General features: G+C 36.7%; 1 long non-coding RNA gene across 1 annotated transcript; it reads left to right on the forward strand.

The window, feature by feature from the left end:
* Nucleotides 1–1,972: 1,972 nt before the first annotated feature.
* LOC127558085 (uncharacterized) lies at nucleotides 1,973–9,920 on the forward strand. The gene is made up of 2 exons (XR_007952719.1): nucleotides 1,973–2,147; nucleotides 9,521–9,920. It is a non-coding gene; the product is annotated as an uncharacterized LOC127558085 (long non-coding RNA).
* The last annotated feature ends 16,730 nt before the right edge of the window (nucleotides 9,921–26,650 follow it).

A 26,650-nucleotide genomic window follows, 5' to 3' on the forward strand; every position in this document is an offset into this window, starting at 1 on the left:
AATTTTCAGGAAAGTGAACGAAAGGAATGTTTAAGGGGAAAATATTCTTCAGAATTCTCTGACCCCTATTCCATAAATCTTCCACTTGTTTGTTTAGAATACTCTTCTATTGGAGGAGATTGGAGGTTGGAGGTTGACATAGAAACATAGGGTGTCCAGCATCATATGATTATGCAATACCATGAGGGCAAATGAATCAACCTGCATTGGGAGTTTAGTAACAAACTTTCCTGTACGCTCCAGGCCCATGGCTGATTCTTCTGTGAGGGTCCCAGCAGATGGGACAGAATTCTAAAGGTAGCTGTGATACTAGTCAGGGACCCAACAGATGCCAACATTACCCTTAATAGACTGAAAAGCAAGTCTCCATTGCTGATGTAGTGAACACTTTAATGGGAGAGGAACTTCAGTGGAGTGATTCCCTGGAAACAGTGACAATCTGGACATAGTTTGGACAAAAGCACAGAATATTTGCTAGGAGAGAGGAGAGCTGTGGTATAATATAGATCCACATACGAAGAACAATCATGTGGAAGGAGGCAATTCAGCAGCAAAGGTAAGATTGAGAGGGTGAATCCTAGACGGAATGAATGAAAGCCACAGAGTACAGTGCCTCGAGACATGGCTGTTTAGCTCTGGCACTGTTATAGAACAAGAAGTTTTTCTGGGATCCCCACACAACCTAGAAATTGAATAGAAGCCTATGCACTTACTTTTATTGTAGTCAAAAGTCAGAGGTCCAATTCCTGATTTGTTGGGGCAGACACCTGAATTCCTCAAGTTACAGGAAGCTTTTTCAGAGTTATGAGATGTGTCAGTTCTATTCAGAGAAATCTGTGGCCACAGGAGTTGATCAGAGGATTCAAGTGAGGCATTAGGAAAGCAACCTATGCAGAGTTCTGAATAAAGGTAGAATTGCATTCCATGGAGTTTAGTCAACCAAGGTGAGGGCCCATGATGCTGCTTATGTCCTGGATACAGAGTGCAATGTAAGGTTTTAGAGAGACCCCTGAGTATAATGGGCCATGTAGGTAAGGATCTGATATATTAGGGATTCTAAGTCCATTAATTTTTGGTTAGTGTGCTTCTTTTTTCATAGGCAGTTTTCCTTCTAGGGACTACTATGGTAATGTCATGAGAAGGGAAATAGAAGTATTGGTAGGGGGCACTGGCTGCTGCCTTTACATAAGCTTACTGCTCTATAAAGCAGACCAGGACTGGGTGGTTTCTTAGTCTGAAGATTTCAGGGGTTTTTGAAGCACACTGTCTTGGAATAAAAGTGGGCTTTGATCCTAAAGATGATATTTTCACATTGTAAAAGCCTAACTATAATCTTATAGTCTCCATGGGTAGGATCTGATTCAAACCATCCACCTGAAGGTAGTAGCTGATTCCTCTCAAGGGAGAAGGACTTGGATTGCTACATACTGCATTTTCTCTTGTAGAAAGAAATGAAAAAACATACCAGTGCCAAGAAAACCCCAAATGGGATCACGAAGAGTTGGATATGCTTGAAAAACGACTAAACAACTGAACCTTCTCTCTGGATAAATAGAATTGCAGGTCATAGACTTATTTGCTTAACATCTTTCATCCCAACAGCCCAGCATTCCCTTGAAAATGTAAAATGTTTAAGGAAAGAAGCAAGATATTACTTTCTAGTTTTAGATGTAAAAAGTTTAGTTTCAAAGAGAAGAAAAACACAACAAACTGTCTCAGATAATCCTTTTCAAATCGGAGTGGTCCTCTGTGTACAGAAAACTTAATTTTAGATATGGAACTTTTTATCATTTTTTCCCCCATATTTGCTTTTTGTTTTTAAATATCACCAACCATTGTTGAGATGGCAGCTGATAAAGTAATGCTTTCATTGAATTTAATGAACTGAGAAGGCTCTTTATTTGTTGCTTATCAAAGCTCATATCAACATTTTCAATCAAGGAAACCGGGTGGCAGGCTGTTTCCATTTTATTCCTTCAGTAGAAAATACTGTGTGAATAGTTTCCTTGAGCTGCTATTGGGAACCCTCCATCCACACTGCTGCCCATTCTGTGAAACTGTTCTCTTCTACAGGGATAGGGGAGAAATACTCTTTCTAGAAGCTGAAGACAAGTTTTCCATTGGCTTTTCTGAAGATCCTCTTAGAGGTATGTGGGAATGATTTCTAATTAGTCTAAATGGTAGTACATCTGTATGGAGCACTTGCTTCAGTGGGTCTAGGAATACTGAGCACTGAGAGTGGGAAGGAGTGCAGGAAATATGGAATACACAGGTGTCAAGATCAAAGTGACATAGCTCTCTTCTGAGTAGAGAGATATTGAGATAATGCCAATCATTAAAAGAGAAACCCATTACTGAATTAGAGAATAATGCAAAACAATTAGCTACACATTAAAATATATTTACAGGGACACTCATTTTAAAAAATCAAACTGTAAAGTGTTTTAAATAGAGTTAAATATATGATGCTAGAAGTATTCATGTTAGTATCTTAATTCCAGAGAAAGGGGAAAATATTGCAGTAGAAGGTATAGCTTGGCTGGTTCCTACTGGAAAAAGGCATTTGAGAGAATAAGGAAGAAGTGCCCATTTAGAGAGAAGATGAAATTAAACACTGACTAAACAGGGCATATCTTCCAATAGACTATGAAATGAAATAGCTATAAAACTCCACTGAGATTTGATGATAGAAACAGGGTAGAGGTGCAGAAGAAGGCAAAATTTGTTAGGAATTTTTATACCATTCTTATTAAAGAAACATTGCAAAAAAAATGATTCTGATTGAAAGGATTCCTTTTGATCTATATTCACTATTACTCCCAAAAAAAAGAAAAATGGAGGGAAAAAGTATAACTTTGATACTTCAAGTAGATCAGAACCTATTCTCCTTTTCCTCTTTCCCAGTAACAAAATCAATTGAATTTAGGGGAAAAAATAAACCAACTTGGCTTGGATCTATCAAAAAAACTCCAGCCAAGATTTGTTCCAAGGCTTGTGTCCAAAAAATAAATGTTCACTGCAGAAAAGACCAATAATATTGTAAAGTCTTCAAGGAAAAATGAAAATTAAACTCCATTATTACCTGTTTAATCTAATTGCAAAAGTTCCATCTTCTGCTTATGGAAACTCTGCTCAGATGTTACTCTTCCTCCATAATCTATCTCCATAATCTCTAATAATCTATTTCACTTTGCATTAGCTCATAGAAGCCTTTCCAGATTTTTCTGACAGAATCCTGCTCATCATTTCTTATAGCACAATTCCACATCATTTTCCTTTTCTGTTCAGTTAATCTAGTAGGTATGAGGTAGTGACTCAGAATTAATTTAATTTTAATTTTCTGTGTCTTCTGCCTATATATATATATAAATATATATATATATATATCTTTCTCCTAACTGCCCTAAAAATGAGATAGTTCTTAAAAGTTATAAGTATCATCATCCTATGTAGGAATATAAACAGTTTTACCTTATTAAGTTCCTTATGCTTTCCCTTTCCTGTTTATCTTTTTATGTTTCTCTTGAATCTTCAATATCAAATTTTCTATTCAGCTCCAGTCTTATGATCAATACTTGGAAATCCTCTCTTTCATGGAATACCAATTTTCCTCTGAAGATAGAAATCTGAATTTTCCTTCCTGTTTTGCTAGGTAGATGATTCTTAGTTGTAATCCTAGATCCTTTGTTTTTTGGGATATCATGTTACATGCCTTCTGATTCTTTAATGTAGAAGCTGCTAAATCTTGTGTAATCTGGAACACGGCTCCTTGATATTAATTGTTTCTTTTTGGTTGCTTAAAACCCAAATTTCAAAGGAATCTTTGAACTTTGCCCTTTCTACACTCTCCACATTTTCCTTCTCTATAGAAGGTGATTTAGAATCACCAGGTTTATAACACTTTCTTTCTTCCTAGAATTAGGCCCCTTTACTTAGTGGCAGAGTACAGACTGGAAAACTTGTCCTCTGGGTGATCCTAGAACTTCTGACCATCTAGGTCACTTGTGTCAAATTCAAATAGAAACAGGACCCATTAAACCCAATCTAAGGATCCCTGCTGGTCACATATTGGACATTTAAAAAAAAATCAAATTAATATTATCTATAATCCACTATATTCCATTTTTGTTTATTTTGCTAAATAATTCCCATTTTAAAAATATTTTCTTTTACTTTTTCATTTTTTTTTTTGCTTTTGTTTGACTGATTCTTTAAATCTTATTGACTTCCATTTGTTCAATTCTAATTTTTAGTGTATTTTTTCTTCATTTACCTTTTTTAGTTCCTTTTGTATTTGGCCAATTGAATTATTTTTTCATTGCATTTTTTTTCCATTTCAAAAATTCTGTTTTTCAATGAATTGGTATCTTTTTCACATCTATTTGTAAGGAGTTATAAACTTTTTCCATTTCATCAAATCTATTTTGTATGGAGTTATATGCTTTTCCCATCTCATCAAATCTAATTTTTAAAGAAGTGCTCTTCAGATTCTTTGTTTTTTTTTTCCCATACCCTCTTGCAAAGATCTTATTTCCTTTCCCCATTTTTCTTCTCTTTTAAGATCCTTTTTGAAATCTTCCAAGAAAGCCTTCTGAAATGAGGACCAACTCATATCTTGCTTTAGGGCTTCATCTGGAGTTGATTTGCCTTTAGGAGCCTTAGGGTTTCAGGTCCATTCTCTCCCTCCATAAAATTTATCTATGGTCAGAGTTCTTTTTGCATTTTTGCTCATTTTTAAAGGCTGAGATCTGCTCTTAAGAAAAAGGAGTGACTGCTGCTTTAGTTTGCCCTGGAGGCAGTGTTTCTGACTGATGTCAGGTGTTGAGTAATCAAGTCCAGGTCTCAAGTTCTTCCAGGGCTCCTGTGGCTTACAATTTGCCTTTTGTATTTGCTTTTAGTTGTTTTTACAGCAAATCTGCTAAATGACCCACTTGCAATCAGGATAGAATAGCCTAAGAACCTTACAAAAGGTTCCCTAGTTTGTGGACTCAGCAATGTTTCAAATGACTCCCTGCCCCAGCTCCTTGCCCCAGGCTCCCTGTGCTGTAGTCTGGGCTCAGCAGACTGTCCCCTGCCCAATTGAAATAGACTTGTTCTGAAGTTCTTCCAAGGTATCTTTTTCTAGATATGTGTTGTTCTCCAAATATTTTTGGGTTCTGTCACTCCAAGACCATTTTGGAGACTTAATCTGCTCTGTCACAGAAAGCTGTGTCTGCTCTCCACCTTCTTGGCTCTGCCCCTCTGCTAAATAATTCCCAATTACATTTCTGTTTCAGCACTGACTGGCCTTAATGATGGCCATATGTTTGATACCTATAATCAAGGTACCTAAACTGAAATCTTCTCTATATTATACCTGACAATTGATCATATCTCTGTCACTTAAGCCCTCCAATAATGGTGATTCTGTTTCAAGGATTATCAATTCTTCTGATTCCAAGCCTAGTGCTTAATCCATCACACCCCATTGACTTCTTTCTTTCCATTTGGCCATTTCAGGTTTTTAAGGCATTCTCCTTCCAGGGTTTTTAATACCTTTTTTACCATTTGGTCTAGTCTGTTTTTAAGGTGTCATTTTCTTTAGATTTTTTTGTCTATTTTATCAAATTATTGACATTTTTTCATGATTTTCTTGCATCACTCTAATTTGTCTTCCCAATTTTTCTTCTATCTCTTGTTTGCTTTTCAAAATCCTTTTTGAGCTGTTCCATGGCCTGAGACCAATTTTTCTTGCAGGCTTTGTATGTAGGATCTTTGACTGTATTGTTTTCTTCTGAGTGTGTGTTTTGATCTTTTTCATCATAGTAATTTTAATATGTTATAATTTTTCTGTTGTTTGCTCATTTCCCTTGCCTATTTCTTGAATTTTAACTGTTTGTTACAGTAGCTCTCTGGAGTACCTCAGCCCGAGTCTTTGGTCTTAGTGGAGGAGTGAAGGAGGCAGGAGGCTCATGGGGATGGTCAAAGAGGGAGAGCTTTGGCTGAGAGAGCATTCTCAGTTGTCCCAGTTCAGTATGATTACATCGCTACACTACACTGGGCAAGTGTCAGCTGTAGAACATTATATCATATTAAGTACTACACTAAGTATATGCTTAGCTAGAAAATCATCATCTCATCAATCATACTGAGCATTCTGCCCTCTACAGTAGGGCTCCACTTGCAGGCTAAAGGGTGCGTTGTCCCAAGATTCAAAGGTTTTATGCAACTGATTTTAGGGATGCATCTAGAAATCTGTAAGTTTTCAGTTCCTCCAAAGTGGTATGATCTAAGGAGAAATGTGTTTACTACTCTCCTGGCCTATGGTCTGGTCTATATGTGAACACAAGCACTCTTCTGCCCTGGAACTGTGAGGAGAGTCTCTGACTCACTGAGGCCACAAGTTCTGGTGTTCTAGTGTTCTTCCTTGGCCTGAGACCCCTACCAAGGATAGTGCCTTGCATTTGAGTCCACCACAGTTTAGGATCAGCATCGATCAATTAGAAAAGATCCAAAGGGAGACAACGAAGATGGTGAAGATTTTTGAAATCTATCATATGTGGGGCAGCTAAGTGGTGCAGGATAGAGCACCAGTCCTGAAGTCAGGAGGACCCGAGTTCAAATCTGGTCTCAGACACTTAATACTTCCTAGCTGTGTGACCTTGGGCAAGTCACTTAACTCCAATTGCCTCAGCAAAAAAAGAAATCTACCACACAAAAGTAGAGATGAGAGATAGGATAGTTCGTGTTAGGAAAAGCAAATTGAACTATAGATTATATAAAGCGAGTAAGCTCAATGGTTCTAGAAAGGTAGTATGGGCGAGGGTGTAAAGAATTTTAAATGCCAAAGAAAAGATTTTATATTGATGGTCCCTACCTGGAAACACTCTTCACCAGAGTTTGGACTCCCCCCTCTGCCTTTGTTTAGCTACCTGAGCTTAGAGCCATATATATGTCATTGAGAACTCACATTCACTGTTGGATGCTTTGGACATCAGCCCTGGGGGCAGGAAACCATAAGATTATGGGACTTACTAGTTGGAAAAACACAGGTCATGTTAACAGATCACAAAAACATACAACAAATATGGAAATATGTTTAAAAGATTTGCACATATTTGAATTATATCAGATTGCTTGCTGTTTGGGAGATGGGAGAAGTAAGGAAATAAGGGAGAAAAATTTGGAACACAAAGTCTTACCAAAATCAATATTGAAAACTATTTTTACATGTGTTTGAGAAAATACTTCATTTTAACTATTGAGGAAAAAAAAGCTGCATAAGCAGTGATTTTGCACCCAAGACATTATACACATGTTTCTGGTTCACCAGAAAATATTAAGCAGTAAAAATTCCCTGGTAGATGCTGGTCTTGGAATCAGGAATACATGAATTTCAATCCTGCTTCAAACATATAAAAACTGTGAGGATATGGATAAAAAAATTAAGTTTCTCTTTAGCCAGTTTTCCTATCCATAAAAAGAATAAAATGTCACCAACGTCAAAGGGTTGTTGTTAGGTTTAAATGAAATGACATGTATAAATTAAATTTAGTCATATAAGTGTTATCTTTTAGTATGTTTAAGATCCTATCTGGGAAAGGGATGGGAACAATAAGCGCCACTGAATATTCACCCATAAAATGGAGATAGAATTTTCTAAGGTCATAAAAAATACAACACCATGTCCATTCATATTCACTTTTGCTATTATTGCCCTGGGTATCTAGATTTCATGGTGTTTCATACTTTAATCTGAATCCTATAGCCAACACCAGAAACCAGTTACCTCCACTACCACCCTTGACCAGGACAATTATTGACCCTGGGGACAACACTCTTTCTATTTGTCCCTCCAACAGTTGATTCTTGATGCCATGGCTGCCCTGCTCCATATGACTTTTCTACCCAGGGCCTGAGGCTCTTGATGAGACTTTGACTCGCTCCTAGTAGAAAATAGTTGGTTAATCCAAAATTCCTAAAAAGTGGGACTTGGGTCTTGTTTGGACTACTCATATACTGAGATCCTTTTACCATCCCTTCAATAACATGTGTGATCATTAGACAAAAGACTCTCTTCACAGTTGGAAGATTGGAGTTTTTTTTAAATCTATATAAGAGTACTAAATGAGATTACACTTAGGTACTTAGGAGACCAATTGGTTAATCAACCAAGAGTATAAATTCTCTATTATTTCTGAGAAAAGTTAATTAAGTGAGGTTTTGCTAAGTAAAGGGCTGAGAGAGTAAACAGAACTGAAGGGTAGTGATTGGTGAGTGCAAACAAAAGGATTTTTCTATTGGTGAAATTGGAATTCACACCTTGTTTATGTAAATAGAAAAAAGGAAAAGGAATATAAAAGGCGAGCTGACTCAGTTCTCCAAGTCTCTGCTCAGAAACTAGATTCTAATTGAAGATGTATTTCTGATTGAGAAGCCTTTTATCAGGACATTCAAGGTAGGTATCTGAGTTGACTCCAAGATTCTTTCTACCATGCTACATTGCCTCCATTTATTGGCTTAAGTGAATTCACAGGTAGACAAGCATTCCTATAGAACAACTTGATTTTGGTGGTATTGGGATGGGGCTGAGGGGAACTGAATGGGATTGATGGGATGAAGTGTTTCTCAGTATTGAGACTAGCCCTAAGTAACATGATCCCTATTCTCAGAGTGGGAAGATGAGATCTTGGATCTCAGATTTCAGAAGTCACATAATCCCTATTTCCAGGCCTTGAACTCTGAAATACAGGAAATTAGTGAAGTTACAGGAAGTGACTTGGCCCATTGGAAGAAATATTGGTGACCACTGGTCGAGGATGGTTATGTCCTTTTAGTCTAGTTAATGAAAAGGCTTGGGTCTTTTCCTATTTAACTGGCTGTTCTACTTCTGAGTGATCAGATTCAGGAGCACATGGGGAGAATTGGGATAGCTCCCACTTGTCTGACCCTCTCCTTGCAGGGACTAAATAAATGTTTTCTCTTTGTACCTGAAGATGTTTCTTATTAGTTAATTTGGGAAAGGGGGTCTAGCACCCCTCCCACACAGAATGAAGGGCAAGGATCTGCAGCATCTTTTTTATGACCTCTCTAAGAGTAGGTTTAAGGAAATTATAAAGAAAAGGTTTAGTCATACTAATGCAATGATAATTCTGTTTTCCTTTTCACCGTAATATTTTCCCCAAAATTTTGTTCAAACTATAAAAACCCTTGACACTATCCTCTTCTTAAATGATCCATCATCAATTTCTTTCCTTCCATACTCTAAATCCTAGAAAAAGGAATGAATAGTGTTTGCCTTAACTTTCTCAACTTTAGAAGCCAGATTTAAGCTCTTCTGTAGAAGAGCTGTATAATGAAGTGAATGATCAGGGATCAAGGGTTAGAGAAAGGGGAACAGTGTAGCCATTAGTTAATAGAAAAGTCATTAGCTGGGATTCCCTTATATTGCAAACAAATTAAGGCCAATAGACACTTCCCAGGCTCATATGGCCATTTCAGCCATTCAAAGTGACTTTAACACTAATTTTTCTCTCTCCAGATACATTCCTAGATTAAAAATCATTGGACCACAACTAGGCAAATCGTTCTGGGGACTGATTCAAGAAGAATCCAAACTAAGTTTATCATCAAACAAAGATATCTTCAAGGCCTTGAAATGGATAACTTTCAAGTACTTACTTTGAATTATGGTTCTGACCAAGCACTTCACACTCCTGTGGCCATCAAGATACCCTTAGACCTTTCAGAAACTGTTCCTAGACATTGGTGTTTCTGCCAACTTTTCTTAATTTATCTATTGCTGTTCATCATCTGGATCCTGTGGCAACTTTAGTTCCTCTAATGATCAATTACCAATCAGAAAACTTGATCATGCCTATCTAAACTATGGATTATTTATGACCAATATGATTTAAAAGAAATAAAGCCAGATAGAAGCATTTGCTTGTGGGGATTGCAATTGTCCAACTTATAAAAAAGACACTGAGACAGAGTTTTAAGCCAATGGCATTTAAAGAGTCCCTTCTAGTAAAGTGACCCTCAGATCTTCAAGGGCCTTATTTTTATAAGGCTTAATACCAAGGAGGGATTGGGATGGGATGGGATTGGGGGTGTGGGTCTGGGGTTGGGCAAAACAAGGGACATATCCACTAAGTCATCATAAGATGGTCACCAGCCCGTGTTGGACAAGAGAGAATGGTTTGGAGGTACAAAAGTTGGGGAACTTTCCAAAACTTCAAGACATCTCACCTATGCTGAGTTTGGACATGTCATTTAAGCAAAACTGGATGGAGACATCTTTGGCAGCATTCTTGTGGTTACCCAAGTGAGTAACTTGATAAACAAGTACTGAATATTATATTAAAGTTTGAGGCTCAGCTAACTCCATTAAAAAAAAAAAAAAAAAAAAAAAAAACTCCAAGACCAGATGTATTTATCTGTGAATTCTACCAAGCCTTTAAAGAATAAATAATTCCAATATTGGGCAAACTCTTTAGGAAAATAGGGAAAGAAGGAATCTTACCAAATTCATTTCACAGATATGGTGCTGATACCCAAACCAAGTATGGTGAAAACAGAGAAAGAAAATTATAGATCAATTTCCCTATTGAATATTGATGCCAAAATCTTCAGTAAAATATTAGCAAAGAGATTACAGCAAATTATCCTCAGGATAATATACCATGACCAAGTAAGATTTATACCAGGAACATAGGGCTTGTTCAATATCAGAAAAAACATTAATATAATTGACTACATCAATAAACTAACAAAAATCTTAGAATTATCTCAATAGATGCAGAAAAAGCATTTGACAAAATCCAACAACCATTTCTATTAAAAACACTGGAGAGTATAGAATAAATGGAGTTTTTCTTAAAATGATCAATAGCATCTATTTAAAGCCAGCAGCAAACATTAGATGTACTGGGGATAAACTAGAACCATTTTCAATAAGATTGGGGGATTGGGGATGAAACAAGGTTGTCCACTGTCATTACTATTCAATATTGTATTAGAAATGTTAGCTTTTGCTGAGTGAAATGAGCAGGGCCAGGAGATCATTATATACTTCAACAACAGTACTGTATGATGATCAATTCTGATGGACCTGGCCATCTTCAACAATGAAATGAACCAAATCAGCTCTAATAGAGCAGTAATGAATTGAACCAGAGAAAGAACTCTGGAAGATGACTATGAACTATTACATAGAATTCCCAATCCCTCTATTTTGTTCACCTGCAGTTTTGATTTCCTTCACAGGTTAATAGTACAGTATTTCAAACTCTGATTCTTTTTGTACAGCAAAATAACTGTTAAGACATATATGCTGATATTGTATTTAATTTATACTTTAACATACTTAACATGTATTGATCAACCTGCCATCGGGGGGAGGGGATGGGGGAAAGGAGGGAAAAAATTGGAACCAAAGGTTTGGCGATTGTCAATGCTGTAAAATTACCCATGCATATAACTTGTATATAAAAAGATATATATAAAAGAAAGAAATGTTAGCTTTGACAATAAGAGAAGAAAAAGAGATTAGAGTAGGTCATGAAGAAACCAAATTATAACTCTTTGTAGATGATATAATCATATACTTAAACAATCCTAGAGAATCAACTAAAAAACTACTAGAAACAATTCATAACGTTAACAAAATTGCAGGATACAAAATCCACATAAATCATCATTTTTATATAGTACCAACAAAGTCCAACAGTAAGAGATATAAAGATAAATTCCATTTAAAATAAATATAGGGGGCAGCTAAGTGTCTTAGTGGATAGAACACCAGCTCTGAAGTCAGGAGGACCTGAGTTCAAATCTGCCCTCAGACACTTAATACTTCCTAGATGTGTGATCCTGGGCAAGTCACTTAACCCCAGTTGCCTCAGCAAAAAATAAATAATAAAAATAAAATAAATGTAGATAATATAAAATATTTGGGAGTCTACCTGCCAAAACAAAGTCAGAAACTATATGAACACAACTCCACAACATTTTCCACACAAATAAAGTCAGATCTAATGAATGGAAAATATCAAGTGCTCATGGGTAGACTGAGCAAATATAATAAAAAGACAATACTATCTAAATTAATCTATTTATTTAGTGCCATACCAATCAAACTCCCCAAAAAATTATTTTATAGATCTTAAAAAAATATAACAAAATTCATCTGGAAGAACAAAAGGTGAAGAATTTCAAGGCAATTAATGAAAAAACGCAAATGCAGGTGGTCTAGCTGTACCAGATCTAAAACTTTAGTATAAAGCAGTGATCTTCAAAGTAACTTGGTACTGGCTAAGAAATAGAGCAGTTGATCAGTGAAATTAGATTCACGAGAACAAAATAGTCAATGATTATAGAAATTTAATATTTGACAAACCCAAAGACCCCAGCTTTTGGGATAAGGACTCATTATTTGACAAAAACAGCTGGAAAAATTAGAAATTAGTATGGCAGAAATTAGATATTGACCCACACCTAACACTGCATACCAAGATAAGGTTGAAATGGGTTCATGATTTAGATACAAAGAGCAATATAAGAAATTAGAAGAACACAAGAATAGTTTACCTCTCAGATCTGTGGACAAAAAAAGAATTTGTGGCCAATGAAGAATTAGAGTTCATTATTGAATACAAAATAGATAATTTTGATTATATTAAAAAGTTTCTGTACAAACAAAACTGATACAAACAAGATTAGAAAGGAAATAAGTTGGCAAAATATTTTTTACATTCAAAGGTTCTGATAAAGGCCTCATTTCTAAAATACATAGAGAATTGACTCAGATTTATAAGAATTCAAGACATTCTTCAATTGATAAATGGCCAAAGGAGATGATCAGACAATTTTCAGATGAATAAATTGAAACCATTTCTAGTCCTATGAAAAAGTGTTCTAAATCACTATTGATCAGAGAAATTCAAATTAAGACAACTCTGAGGTACCATTATATACCTCTCAGATTGGAGATGACAGGAAAAGATAGTGACACATGTTGAAGGGAATGTGGGAAAACTGGGACCCTGATACATTGTTGGTGTTGTGAACTGATCCAACCATTCTAGAACGCAATTTGGAATTATGCCCAAAGAGTTATCAAACTATACATACCTTTTGACCCAGCAGTGTTTTAAAGGAGGGAAAATGTCCAAAAATGTTTGTGGTAGTCCTTTTTGTAGTGGCAAGAAATAGAAAACTGAGTGGTTGCACATCAATTGGAAAATGGCTGAATAAATTATGGTATATGAATGTTATGTACATTCTATAAGAATTAACAGTTCTATAAGAAACAATCAGCAGGATGATTTCAGAGAGACCTGAAGAGACTTACATGAAATGATACTAAGTGAAATGAGCAGAACCAGGAGATCATTATTCACAGTAATAACAAGATTATACAATGATCAGCTCTAATGGATATGTCTCTTTTCAACAATGAGATGATTCAGATCTGTTCCAATGATCTTGTGATGAAGAGAGCCATCTACACCCAGAGAGAGGACTGTGGGAACTGAGTATGAATCACAACATAGCATTTTCATTCTTTTGATTGTTGTTTGCTTGCATTTTGTTCTCTCTCATTTTTCCACTTTTGATCTGATTTTTCTTGTGCACAAGATAGTTGTATAAATATGTATGTATATATTGGATTTAACATATATTTTATCATGCTTTAGAAAAATGGTCAGTCTTTTCCAAAGAATATCATTTTTAGACCACAAATTATACCATACAATAAGAATTATCAAAACTATTTAGTACTAGTTCAAAAATTAGAAAAGTATATCATTAAAACAGATTAAATAAAAAAGAGTAAGAAACAACTAAACTCAATAATTAGTCTTCAATATATATATATATATAATAATGCTAGAGAAACTGAGGCAAGATAGAGATTAAATAAAAATAAATAATGTATTTGAAAGGGAGTGATTTACTAGGACCAAATGGATTCATGGTTTGGTCCCAGGACTGAATGAGACTATCTTCTCCAAGAATCCAGCAAACAATGTGAGTTCTCAATGAGCTACATAAATACATGTGGCTCACATACAGGGGTAGACCGAGGCAGGGGCAGAGTCAGAGTGCTGAGAGTAGGAACAGAACCAACAATCTGGTTCTGACAGGATCAAGGGAGGCATTCTGATAAGTAGGGAAGGGGTGGGGTCATAATGTCCAAGACAGAAGGTCTCTCTCCTTATCTGGTTCATCATGATTCATGGATCATCACTGGATCATCACTAAGGCAGAACAATTCAGGGAAACTGAAGCAGGACAATAAACAAGAACTGTGGCACAATAATATGAAAACAATTTGCTTATTAAAATAAATAAATTTAAATAAATCTGAAAGCAAAAAAATACTATTTGTCACATAGAAGAGGAAATGGGAGATGGAGGAAGAATGTTGTTTAAAAAAACCATAAAAACTTCTTTCATCATAGTTTTACATAAATAATAAATATTATTATGCAATAATAATATACATATTATTATATATGTTATCTAGCAATATGTTATTATTGTTGTAAAGTCTTTTGATTTTAATAAAATCAATACTAATTAACCAGAGCCTTAATACTTACTAGCTAACTCATCCTGGACATGTCACTTAAGCACTCTCTGCTTTAATCTTTAAAACATGGATTTTAGTAGCATCTGACTCTTAAAAGTAGTTTGGAGAGTCAGATGGGATAATATATGTGTAGCACTCAGCCTGGAACCAAGCACAATACTAGATTTTTAATAAATGCTTGTTCACTTCTTTCCTTTCTCCCTTTTTCTAACTTTCTTCTTTCTTTCCTTACTTCCCTCCTTTCTTCTTCTTCCTTTATTTCCTACCTTTTTCCTCCCTCTAGTCCTTCTTTCTTCTGTCTTTTTCATTCTTTCTTCCTTTCTTCCTTTTTTCCTTCCTTCCTTCTGTGAGGGATGTAGAAGACCTTTACCCAAAATGACTACTCGGAGATCACTCAGGAGAAAGCAGAAAGGTTGTTTATTAAAACCTCCAGAGAATGAGTTGTTCTATCATGAGATAAGGGAAAGAGAGAGCTGGTGGTAGGAAGACTAAAGAAGTAGTAAAGATATACAACTTTTATACAAGAGATTACATCACAAGTAAGAGAGCATTGAGAAGGGGAGGGAGAGGCATCTAATTGGTTGTTGCTATCCAGAGAGAGATTGGAATGGAAAGTTTCTGTTTCCTTGAAATCACCTGATTTCTAGGAAATAGGAAATCAGGCCTTCAGGCTTAATCAAGCAGATAGTAGTCAAGCTAATAGACTAAATATTGATAAATGTCAAATACTGATAAATGTCATCAGCTCAGGTTAAGTAAATATGTTTATAGCTGGCCAAGGCTCAAGTAAATATGGACCTGCACATATTAAACATTTCATAAGAGAAACACAGAAATAATGAAAATAAAATACAGAAAAAAAATTCATACATACTAATAAGTTCTTCACTTTATCTCTCTATTCCACACACTTCCTTCCTTCCTTCCATCTTCTTATTATGAGATGTTCTGTATATAAGATATTCTGGCTTATTTTAATTTTCAAACAGTTAGTAGTAGCTAATTTAGGAGTAGAGTGATTCAAAAAAAGGTCTTTCCTTGAAGAAAGAATGAGTTGAAAGAAGGCAAGTCTCCAGTAAGTGAGAAGAAAGGTATTTCTGTCCTTGGAACACTGCACTCCTTTATCATAAGCACTATTTCCTATATTTAGGTTCTTTCCTTTTTTTTTTTTTTTTTTCTTTTATGCTTTTATTTCAATTTCAATTATTGATGACACAATGACTGTATCTGGTACTTGACTATTACCAAACACAAATCCTTGGGACACTCCACTAAAGACATTGTTCCAAATTCACAGCCAATTAATGACTCCAAGTGGAGTTGGGATAGGCAGGTATGCATTATCTTTCTCTTATTTCTTTGGTTTATCCAGAAAACAGCACATTAAACTTTATAAAATGCTTTATAAAAACTAGGCAAATGAAGTCTACTGCATTCTCTTGCTCTGCCTAGTAATCAATCAAAAAAAGAAAACAAGACCACCATTGTAATTTGATCTGGAGTAAGGCATGCTTCTCATTGAAGAACTATCAGTGAAATCTAAGAAAGGAAATGATCTAAGGTGGGGCAAGGGAAGGAGGGAAAAATCTGAAACACAAGGCCATGTAAGGGTCAATGTTGAAAAATTAACTGTGCATGTATTTTGAAAATAAAAGCTTTTTTTTTAAAAAAGGAAATGATCTAGAACAATCTTTTTACATTTTTTTTTTCAGGAATCAAAATCAAGGTTAGGCTTATTGCTTGTGCATTCTTGCTAACATTTTTTAAAATCAAAATCTTTTCTAGCAGAACTAGAGTATTTCTTTTCTCAATGATCATTCTCCTGAAAATAATTATTTCTTTTGCTTTTTATATCATCATGCTTTCCCCTTTCTTCTAGATTGGAGGTCAGATGAGAGGTTAGGTCTAGATGCTACAGCTGTGAATCATCAGCATCAAGAAGCTAATTTAATCCATGGGATCTAATGAGATCACCAAGTGAAATAAAGTGATGAGTCAAGAGAAGAGAACCCAGGGTAGAGTTTCCTTAGATACCCCTAAGTGAAGATGTAGAAAATGAATCTCAGGAGTTGTGAGCCAGGTAGGAGAAGAACAGGGAGAGAGCAATAACAGAAAATCCTACAGAGAAAAGTCTGTCAAAGGCTTCAAAGAAGTCAAGAAGGACAAAGCCTAAGAAAAGGAATTGCACTTGACAAGAGACATTTGGTTATTTTGGTAAGAGTGATTTCAGTTGAATAAATTAGGAAGCCAGATGGGAGAGAGGGAAATAGGGGAGTGACAGGACAGGATTGTAGGCTTTGGTTTTAAATTACTTTTTCAAGGAGTTTAGCTATGAAAACAAAGAGAGATATGGAATGCTATGATGATATAAGTCACATTTTTTAAAAGTATAATATGAGTTAAACTTCTCATCTGAGAGGATTAGAGAAGCATTTGGAATTTTGAGAATAGAGCAAAAGGTTTAGAAAAGTCATCCTCATCAGTGGGATTGTGAATAAATTTGGAAGAAAGAAATGTCTTTTGAGAGTTTGGTTGAGACTATGTAACAGTCCATGGAATTTCATGATTTTTTTCTACTTTACTCAGCATCCAGGTAAGGAAAAGCAAAGCCAGGATAAGAGGATTAGTAGGTCAAGTTTCAAACAAGTTTAAGAGAGAAAGGAAATTCAGAGAAGAGCACTTTGCAAAGCTGAACTGATTCCCCAAGATGTCTGCATGGGGAAGGCACAAGAGTATTGTCAGTGTGTGTGATAAAGCCTGAGAAACAAATAAGGATTGGAGGATTAAATATATAGAAAGGACAAAGAACAGGGTTAGGAGTTGAAAGGAGAGGTAGAGGGGGCATGCATCTAGGCCATTTCCTGTCGTCCTGATCTATAAGTTGCCACTGGACCATAATGTCTCTAGAAGAGAAAAAGGCTAGTGACTTTGCCAAGCCCTTCTTCATTGAAATCTGATTCACTTGGGTGACTTTGGTTCTCCTGAAGAACAAATAAAATAACTTTCCTCTATCTCAGGGAGAGAGAAATGGTAATCTAATAGTTATTTTATTCTGTAATAGGATGAAATTTACTATGCCATCAAAACATCCTACCTAGAAAATCATGATGAAACAAAACAAATTGCTACGGTGATATTTGTTGGGAGTTCAGGGGTGGGGATGCAAAGGATCCCCAAAATATAGTGGGTCTCTGGACCAATCATGCGCAGACATCAAAAGCATTTGGAAGCTTAGATAATTTCTAGGTCAAGAGACAAAGTTTTATTATTAAATTAAAGACCCTAAGTCTTTGGAGATAGGTTAAATTCTAAGAGAAAGATTGCAAAAAGCAGGGAACAAACAGATAAATTTATAGGGATTTGAAAGTACAGAGCAAAAAACAGAGCAGTATAAATAACATCATGGGATTGAGGTTGTGTGGGAAGAGTTGGGTACAAGACCCCCTTCCCAATCCAATTAACTAACCAGAGACATCTTTGGGTACAAAGAGAAAGCATTTATTTAATCCCTTCAAGGAGAGGACCAGACACACACATGGGAGCCATCCCAACCCCAACCATGTGCCCCTGGAACCTGACCTGCTTTGGGATTGTCTAGGGTTTAAAAAGCAAAGGACTGGAACCTTCTCATTGGATAGACTAAAACCAAAGATCACCAATGCTTCCCACAGGTCTTGTACTTCCTGAAACTTCCTGTATCTCAGGTTCAAAGTTCATTCCTCCAGAGAGTAAATGATCTCCCCAAGGTCTCAGTTCTGAAAACAGGGAACATGTGACTCAATACTAAGAAACACTTCATCCAATCAGTCCCATTCAAGGTCAACATGATTGATGGGAAGAGTCCAGGCAAACTCTAAAAGAAGTGAGTTTTATTGTCCTAAAAAGAGTTAAGAGAGGGATGAAAAAGAGTGGAGTACAGATAAATTTATTATAGGGGAAAAATAACCTTGGGGATTCTTATCACATCTTAGCTTTCCCACTGGATACAGTAACTTTTGAATCATGTTGATGTGGGAAAGAGTACTATCTTTGATTCCCAATCCCCTCTAGTTAACTTTACCCTTTGACTCACAAATCCTGGTCCCTTTGAAATCCAATAGAAGATCCTGACCTGTCCCAGCCCCATCTGGATCTGACTCAACTTTGGGGCTACACCTAAAAGCCCCTCGAGCTAAATCTCCCAATATAAAAGAGAGACACTCTTTGCAGAGATCCCAAACATGCTAGCCATGTGAAGACTCTCTGTCCACTGGACCCTCTGTCCCCTGACCTTCTTATCTCTACCTTCACCTATCTCCTAACTTCCAAATCCAATAATAAACCTCTTTTATCAATCTAGCTCTCAGGCCAATAAATGCTTTTATTGGGGACTTGTGCCCCTACTAGACCTTATTTACCGCGGAATCCAAGGGGGTTGCAGGGGAGCTCTGTTTGACTCCCTGTACCCCAAACCTGCCATTAGACCTCAACTAAACCCTAATTTCATTTAGGTACCTCAAATCTAGACCTCAACAATGTTAATGCAAGTGATTTTGGAGATAAAGATCCACTTAAGTGAGCAAAAGACCTAATAAAGATCAAAAGGTCATCAGTGTTCCTCCCTGCTGACCTAAGGGAGTAGCTTGGACAGTAAAATTCAGGCTCTTCCAGAAAAAGTCATTCCCTGTTACCAAAGACCTGGAGTCTTTATTTACCTCCATCAGAGCAACCCCTAACAAGAGAAAAGCAACCCCACTTCCTGGGCTGAGAGCTCTCACCCCCTGATTATTTCATCATCAGTTGGAGAAGAGGAGGGTGAAGGGAAGTCAAATAAGGAGTGAAAAATGACTCAAAACTCACCAGGTCCTCATTTCTCAGACCATCTCTCTGGAATTCACAAGAGCAGTCCTCAATGGAGTGACCTCCCATCCCCAAATCCTTTGCTCCCTTTCCCCCATTGCCCTGGAGGCTCCTCTCTTTCAGATACCACAGAGGTCACCTTCTCCTCATTTCTCCTCATTGCTAGCCCTTACTTGACCCTGATACTCCATCTATTCCTCTCTATTCCCCCACAGTCTTTATGTACCCCCTTCCAAGTTGTAATGAGTTCCACAAAACCCTGCTGATTCACCCGTGGGCAGGGTGTGGCTGCCCTGGCCCTAATGCTGCCTCTGCACTGTAACAGACTCGCTGTTCTCTCAGTTGTCACTCTGCTGTGGTCCTTCCCTGCTGCATTCACATTCACTCTTTCATATCTGTTGTTTGAGGTATTCCAGAAGCAGCTAATCTCTTCTGGTTGCAGCAGGACTCAGGCGAGGACCAGTAAGTGAACAGGGAGAAGGTGGCAGAGGAAGCCCCAGTGTCAGGAGGGGTTCGGGAGTCCCGGTGAGGAGGTCCCCAGTAAGAGGGTGTGGTTGGTACACCGGGAGGGGCTGAGCGCAGGCGAGCTTGGGGACCCAGGACTAGAATTCCCTACTAGAAACAATTCACAACTTTAGGAAGCTGCAGGATACAAAATAAACCCACAAATATCCTCATCAACGAACATATAAATGTTACCAACAAAGTCTATATGCCAAGGCAAAGCCAGGAACTATACAAACACAATCGCAAAACATTTTCCACACAAATAAAGTCAGATATAATGAATTAGAAAAATATCAAATGCTCAAGGGTAGGGCTAGATAACATCTTTAAAACGACAATTCTATCTAAGTTAATCTACTTATTCAATGCCATACTAATCAAACTCCCAAGACATAATTTTACAAAGCTGGAAAAATTAATAACAAAGTTCATTTGGAAAAATAAAAAGTCAAGAATTTTAAAGGAATTAATAAAAAAGATGCAAATGAAGGTGATTTAGCTGGGCTAGATCTAATACTATATTTAAAGCAGCAGTCATCGAAATCATTTGGTACTGGTTAAGAAATAGAGCATTAGATCAGTGGAATAGATTAGGTTCACAAGACACAATAGTCAATGATTATATTAATCTAATGTTTGATAAACCCAAAGATGTCAGCTTATGGGATAAGAACTCACCATTTGACAAAAATTATGGGGAAAATTGGAAACTAAGCATTGATCTATACCTAACATGCTATACCAACATAAAGTTGAAATGGTTCATGATTTAGACATAGTGATACTATAAGCAAATTAGAATAATAAAGAATAATCTACCTCTAAGATTTGTGGAGAAGGAAGGAATTTGTTGCCAAAGAAGAAATAGAGTACATTACGGAATGCAAAATGGTTAATTTTGATTATATTAAGTTAAAAAGGTTTTGTACAAACAAAACCAATACAGATAATATTAGAAGAGAAGCAATAAACTGGGGTGAGGAGGGGGAAATTTTACATATAAGCTGCTTCCTGCTGAAAATGGACAAAGATGCTCAGTCCGGGGAGGGGGATGGGTGTAGTGTGGCGTGCTGACGATCAAAGCTTGATCTAGGTCCCAGAAGCAAGTCAATATATCTGTAATTTGACCAAATCTAGAAACAAAAACAAATCTAACAAAAAAAGGTTAGAACAGTCTGAGATAGAAAGACTGGTCCACAAGGATTGCTACAAGATGTGGCCTCTCATTAGTTATAAACTTTAAAAAAAACTTGAATATCCAAACACAATATCTAGTAACCAATAGATGACCAGACTAAATACTTATTTGCTCAAGTATTTAGGATATAATGATTACAGATAACCAGATTGAAAACAGCAAGGTATGACATAATTGAATTAGCAATTTCTTATTGACCATTGCTCTGATTATAGAAATCAGTTACAGGAGAAAAAAAATGCAGTGACATATTAACTACAAACCCAAGAAATTTTATCTGCAATAACAAATCCTAAACAGAGATTTATCATAACCTTATATTTAAACAAATCAGTTTGCTGCTTTGAGCAAAGAACCAGGTGGCTACAACTTGATTAAAAAAAAAAAAAAGTCTGGAACAGTTTAGAGGGAAGGGGGGAGGAGAGGATTCCATGTGACTGCCCTTCTCCCCTCCACTCCATCTCCCAAGAGACAGGGATGGCAAGGGAAATCGAACTAAACTTCACTCCAGGCTAACTAGATGCTCCAATAGCTGAAGTAACAGCATTGGTGAGGGGGGTGGGGGTGTGGGGGAAAGGCGAGTTTAAATCTTTACAAAAGATCCCTACCCCACCCACCATTTAAAATAGAAGAAATCAGTGGATGGGTGGGGGTGGGTGGGGGAATTTCATATAACCCACATGTCCAGCAGAGCTGGATTTAAATTATAATTTACAATGTTATACTATAGGTAACAAACTCTGAACCAAATACAGCTTTAAATTCCCAATAATATAAAACTGCTTTTCCTATCTCATTTCAAATAATGAAATAGCATAGTTTCTTTCTTTCCCTCAGGCCCCCTGTGGCCATTATTCCCAATGGACTCTTCCTAAGCTCCAACTTGGCCAGAGTTGAAGCTTTCAGGAAAGTCAGATCCTTTTTGCTACATACTTTACCTAATTAGGGGCATATGGCCCCTTTCAGGCACATTAACAGAACTTCTTTAACAAGCTATTGTTCTTTTAAGATCTCATACTTAAAGATAACCAGTTCTAGCCTGCATGATAACTAATTCTAGCCTGCATAGGCAACAGTAAAATTTATTTCCCAAATTTAGAATCATCTTAAAATTCCTAATCAAATGTTTTCTCCAGCTGGAGTTCAGTATTGAAATAACCAATTCCCAGATTTGATCATTGTTCTTAAATTTAACATAGCTCTTAAAATTAACAAAACAGACAAACAAATCACACAGAACACAGAACACACATAGACTGCATAATTACAACATTCGAAACCAGAGCCAAATGGTGTCTTAAAAAGACATCCAGATAGTGACGATTGCATCCAGTTCGACACTAATCAAAAACCAAAGCCAAATGGTGTGTTTTTTATTTTTATTTTTATTTTGTAATAACTTTTTATTGACAGAACCCATGCCAGGGTAATTTTTTACAACATTATCCCTTGCACTCACTTCTGTTCCGATTTTTCCCCTCCCTCCTTCCACCCCTTTCCCTAGATGGCAAGTCGCCCTATATATGTTAGATATGTTGCAGTATATCCTAGATACAACATGTGTTTGCAGAATTGAACAGTTCTCTTGTTGCACAGGGAGAATTGGATTCAGAAGGTAAAAAATAATCCGGGAAGAAAAACCAAATAGTGTCTTAAAAGGACACTCAGGTAGTGACAACTGCATCCAGTTCAACACTAATCAAGAACCAAGCCAAATGGTGTCTTAAAAAAAAACCAGATTTATACTCTGGAATGCCCAGAGTTGTGCCAACTGGCACACAGAACCAGATGTGTCTTAGGAGACAGGTAGTGCCAACCAACCACATCTAGTTCGACACTATTTCTCAGAATTTTAACACCTGTTGGTGTCCTGTTATTCTGAGAACCCAGGTGTTAGCACAAGCAAGTATCAGACTAAGTGTCTAGGAGACACAAAACCAGAGGGTATTATCCTGTGTCCCAAATAATAAGCTTCTCAGAATTTAATGCCCGTCATTCTGTCAGCATTCTAATATTCTGAGAATCCAGGTGCTAACACAGACAGACAAAAACAAATCAGATTGGACTTACTCTTTCCTGGCCGAATCGAAAATATCCACTGTCGGGTGTGGTCCCAGCTGATGAACTGCTCTCTTTTCCAAGAAAGAGAAAACCCCAACTGTTTCCAGGCCCAAAGTGGAGACTTGAAATGTCTCTAACCCGTAGTCCCATTCTCAGTTCCCGATATCTCGCTGGGGAAGATGTAATGCTGGAGAAACTGAGCAAGACAGAGGTTAGAGATCAATTTAATAGTTTATTAAATGGAGAGATATACTGGGACCAAATAGATCCATGGTTGGTCTCAGGACTGGACAAGACTATCATTTCAAAGAATCCAGCCCTAAGTATTAGACAGCAAGCTTTTTTATAGGATAACAAGAACAATGACATAATGGGGTAGGTACCTGGATGAGGTAACCTAATTGGGAGAGGTACCTAGGATGACATAATCAGAAGTACTGGAGAGACTCCTGATATTCTAATGATGTCTAACATGGATAAAGACCTTTATCCCATTAAACATTAAGAGGGAATAAGTAGAGCCTAAAGTCTAAGATATAAGACCTTTATTCTATCAAACATTAAGAGAGAATGGTTATAACCTGAGGCAGATAAGACAATGGGGAAACTAGGTCAGGACATCAAAAGGAAACTGTGGCACAACACCTTTACTTGTTTTTCTCCTTGCTTTCCCCCCAAAACTTTATTCTAGGTCAGCTTTTTTCTTCTATCTTTTGACACCTAAGCACCAGAGACCATCTATACTAGGAGTAATTTCCATGTTAAAAACACAAGTTCATCAAAGCTTTAAAAATGGAAATATTGAAGATTACACTTCTAATAGGTAGGTTATTTGACTCCTAGGAACCTTGTGAGAAAAGTCCAAAGATTCTTGCCTAATACTTTGAAAGACTTTTAAAAGTTTTAAAAACTCCACCATGGCATTGATATAAGAATCATCCAGATTCAGTATGAATGGTTCCAAATTTAGCCAAACCAAACTCCTGTAGAAAAAAAAATTATTAATATTATACAGATTGTGCCTTTCATTGTACTAAATGCTGTATTTCCTCTATTTCTTATGAGAAAACATACCTGCTTATTCACCCCCAATCCCCAAATTAGCTTCAGTAATTATGTAATATACAGAAAAAAACATAATTTCCAATGTTTTTGCCACATCCAGGAAAGAACTAAAGAATAAGATAAGTAAAGTCTGTGAAGTTTCTCCTAAAATCTCTTTGTGACATCAATTTCTAAACAAGTTCTGTTCCATGCCAGTGTCTCCCATGTCATACAATTGATTCTAAACTCTTAAAAGAAACCTGGAGAGTGTTCCTGTATCACTTCTTTCTTACTGCCTGACATATATGATAGATCCAAATTAGAGGAATAGGATTTCTAATGTTTCAGATGCTTGAATCACTTGGCCCCAGCATGACCTAGAGCCCTGCAGGCTGCTTTCAAGCCAAATTGCCTGTAGTCAGACACCTCATCTCTCAGAAGCAACCCTTCCCCTCGGTCCCTCCCCCCTCTTTCCTCTCACCCACTCCCAAGAAACACAGCAGGAAATAAGGGAAGATCCTATAAAAAAAAATCTTTTGGGATCTTGGAAGAGCAGGGAAAGATGTCTAAGATTTTTTTATCCCCATAAAGAACAGACTCTGCTGAGTCTGTACCATTTCTACATCTGGCTTCTGCATCTTTTCCTCCAGATCAGTGATTATGTCAGTTGGAAATTTGCTCTCCGTAGATATTATGGTCTCCCTTTTCCTTCTTTTCCTCCATGATTTGTAGTTCCCGTTTAGCCTCCATCTCCTTCACTGTTTGATAAAGCTCATAGAACTTGTTTTCCTTCCCCACAACTTGTTCCTCATTCACTTTCTGCTCCCTTATCAAATATTCCCACAGTTGCTTAAGTTGCTTTTGAAATATTCTTCTGTTTCTATGGTCCTGAAGAGAAAGATATCAAAAGCAATACCCAAATCTCCCCTTCCTTGCCTGTTCAATGTGGTGTAATTCAAAGATCTTTTGGCTAAGTAGGAGACAAGAGCACAGGGAACCCTCCTACCTGATGTGTGAGCTGGGGAAGTTACTTACCTTCTGACTTCAATTTTATCCTGTAAAATTAGAGCTTCTGCACATATGGATGGCAACTAAGGTATTTTCCTATTTTTTTTAGAACTTTTAAGACATTTAAGAAACTTTCTCCAATCTGTCTTTCTCTATCCTTTGCCTTCTTTCTCCCAAAAGAACTGTCTTTCATCCCATTCATTCAACCACCTACCATAGTAGTATATGAGAAACTTGTCTTCTTACTATTCCAAACTTGGATTCTCAATTCTTGAAGGTATCTCTAATGCTCCCAAATTCAGTAATTTTTTTTTTAATTTCTCCTATTCTTTCTTTGATTACTTGTCTGTTTCCCAAGTTCCTCAATACTCATAAGCTTCCTGAAAGCCTAGGCATTAAACTTGACTTTGAATTTCCTTGTAATTCACTTTGTGTGGGACAGTGTGATCCCTGACCAAAAATAACTACTCAGAGATTTCTCAAAGTGAAGATTAGAAGTTTTATTAGAATCTCCTAAGAAGCAGGTGGTCCGTTCCCTGATTGTTCAAAGAAAGGAGGCTGATAATTACAGAGTATGAAGCTATTAAATAGGAACTCATGACTTCACTATCCTCATCCAATTAGTTTTCACTGCCTTCTCAAGTGGATGTAGCAAAGGTTTGCTAAATTCTAGTTAAGCTGATATAGGTGGCTTATTGCAGGTGTGTTTGCCTAACTTTATTGTGATCAGCTGGTTACAATTTGCAAATACTTAAGCTGATATGAGGACTCTGTTGTAATATTTGTACAAAGAGTTTCAATTTTCCCAAACTCCAGACTTTCATAAATTAAAATTCAGGTTATAGTTTCAATCTACCTTTTGATGATTTTATGAGAAACCACATAATCCCTCACAATAAGGAGATTTACAAGCCATTCTCCAATTGATAAATGGTCAAAGGATATGAACAGACAATTTTCAGAGGATGAAATTGAAACTATTACCACTCATATGAAAGAGTGTTCCAAATCATTATTGATCAGAGAAATGCAAATTAAGACAACTCTGAGATACCACTACACACCTGTCAGATTGGCTAAGATGACAGGAAAAAATAATGATGAATGTTGGCGGGGATGCGGGAAAACTGGGACACTGATGCATTGTTGGTGGAGTTGTGAACGAATCCAACCATTCTGGAGAGCAATCTGGAATTATGCCCAAAAAATTATCAAATTGTGCATACCTTTTGATCCAGCAGTGTTTCTATTGGGCTTATATCCCAAAGAAATACTAAAGAAGGGAAAGGGACCTGTATGTGCCAAAATGTTTGTAGCAGCCTTATTTGTAGTGGCTAGAAACTGGAAAATGAATGGCTGCCCATCAATTGGAGAATGGCTGTGTAAATTGTGGTATATGAATATTATGGAATATT

This window comes from Antechinus flavipes, chromosome 3 (assembly GCF_016432865.1).
Source record: "Antechinus flavipes isolate AdamAnt ecotype Samford, QLD, Australia chromosome 3, AdamAnt_v2, whole genome shotgun sequence".
NCBI classification, from domain to species: domain Eukaryota; kingdom Metazoa; phylum Chordata; class Mammalia; order Dasyuromorphia; family Dasyuridae; genus Antechinus; species Antechinus flavipes.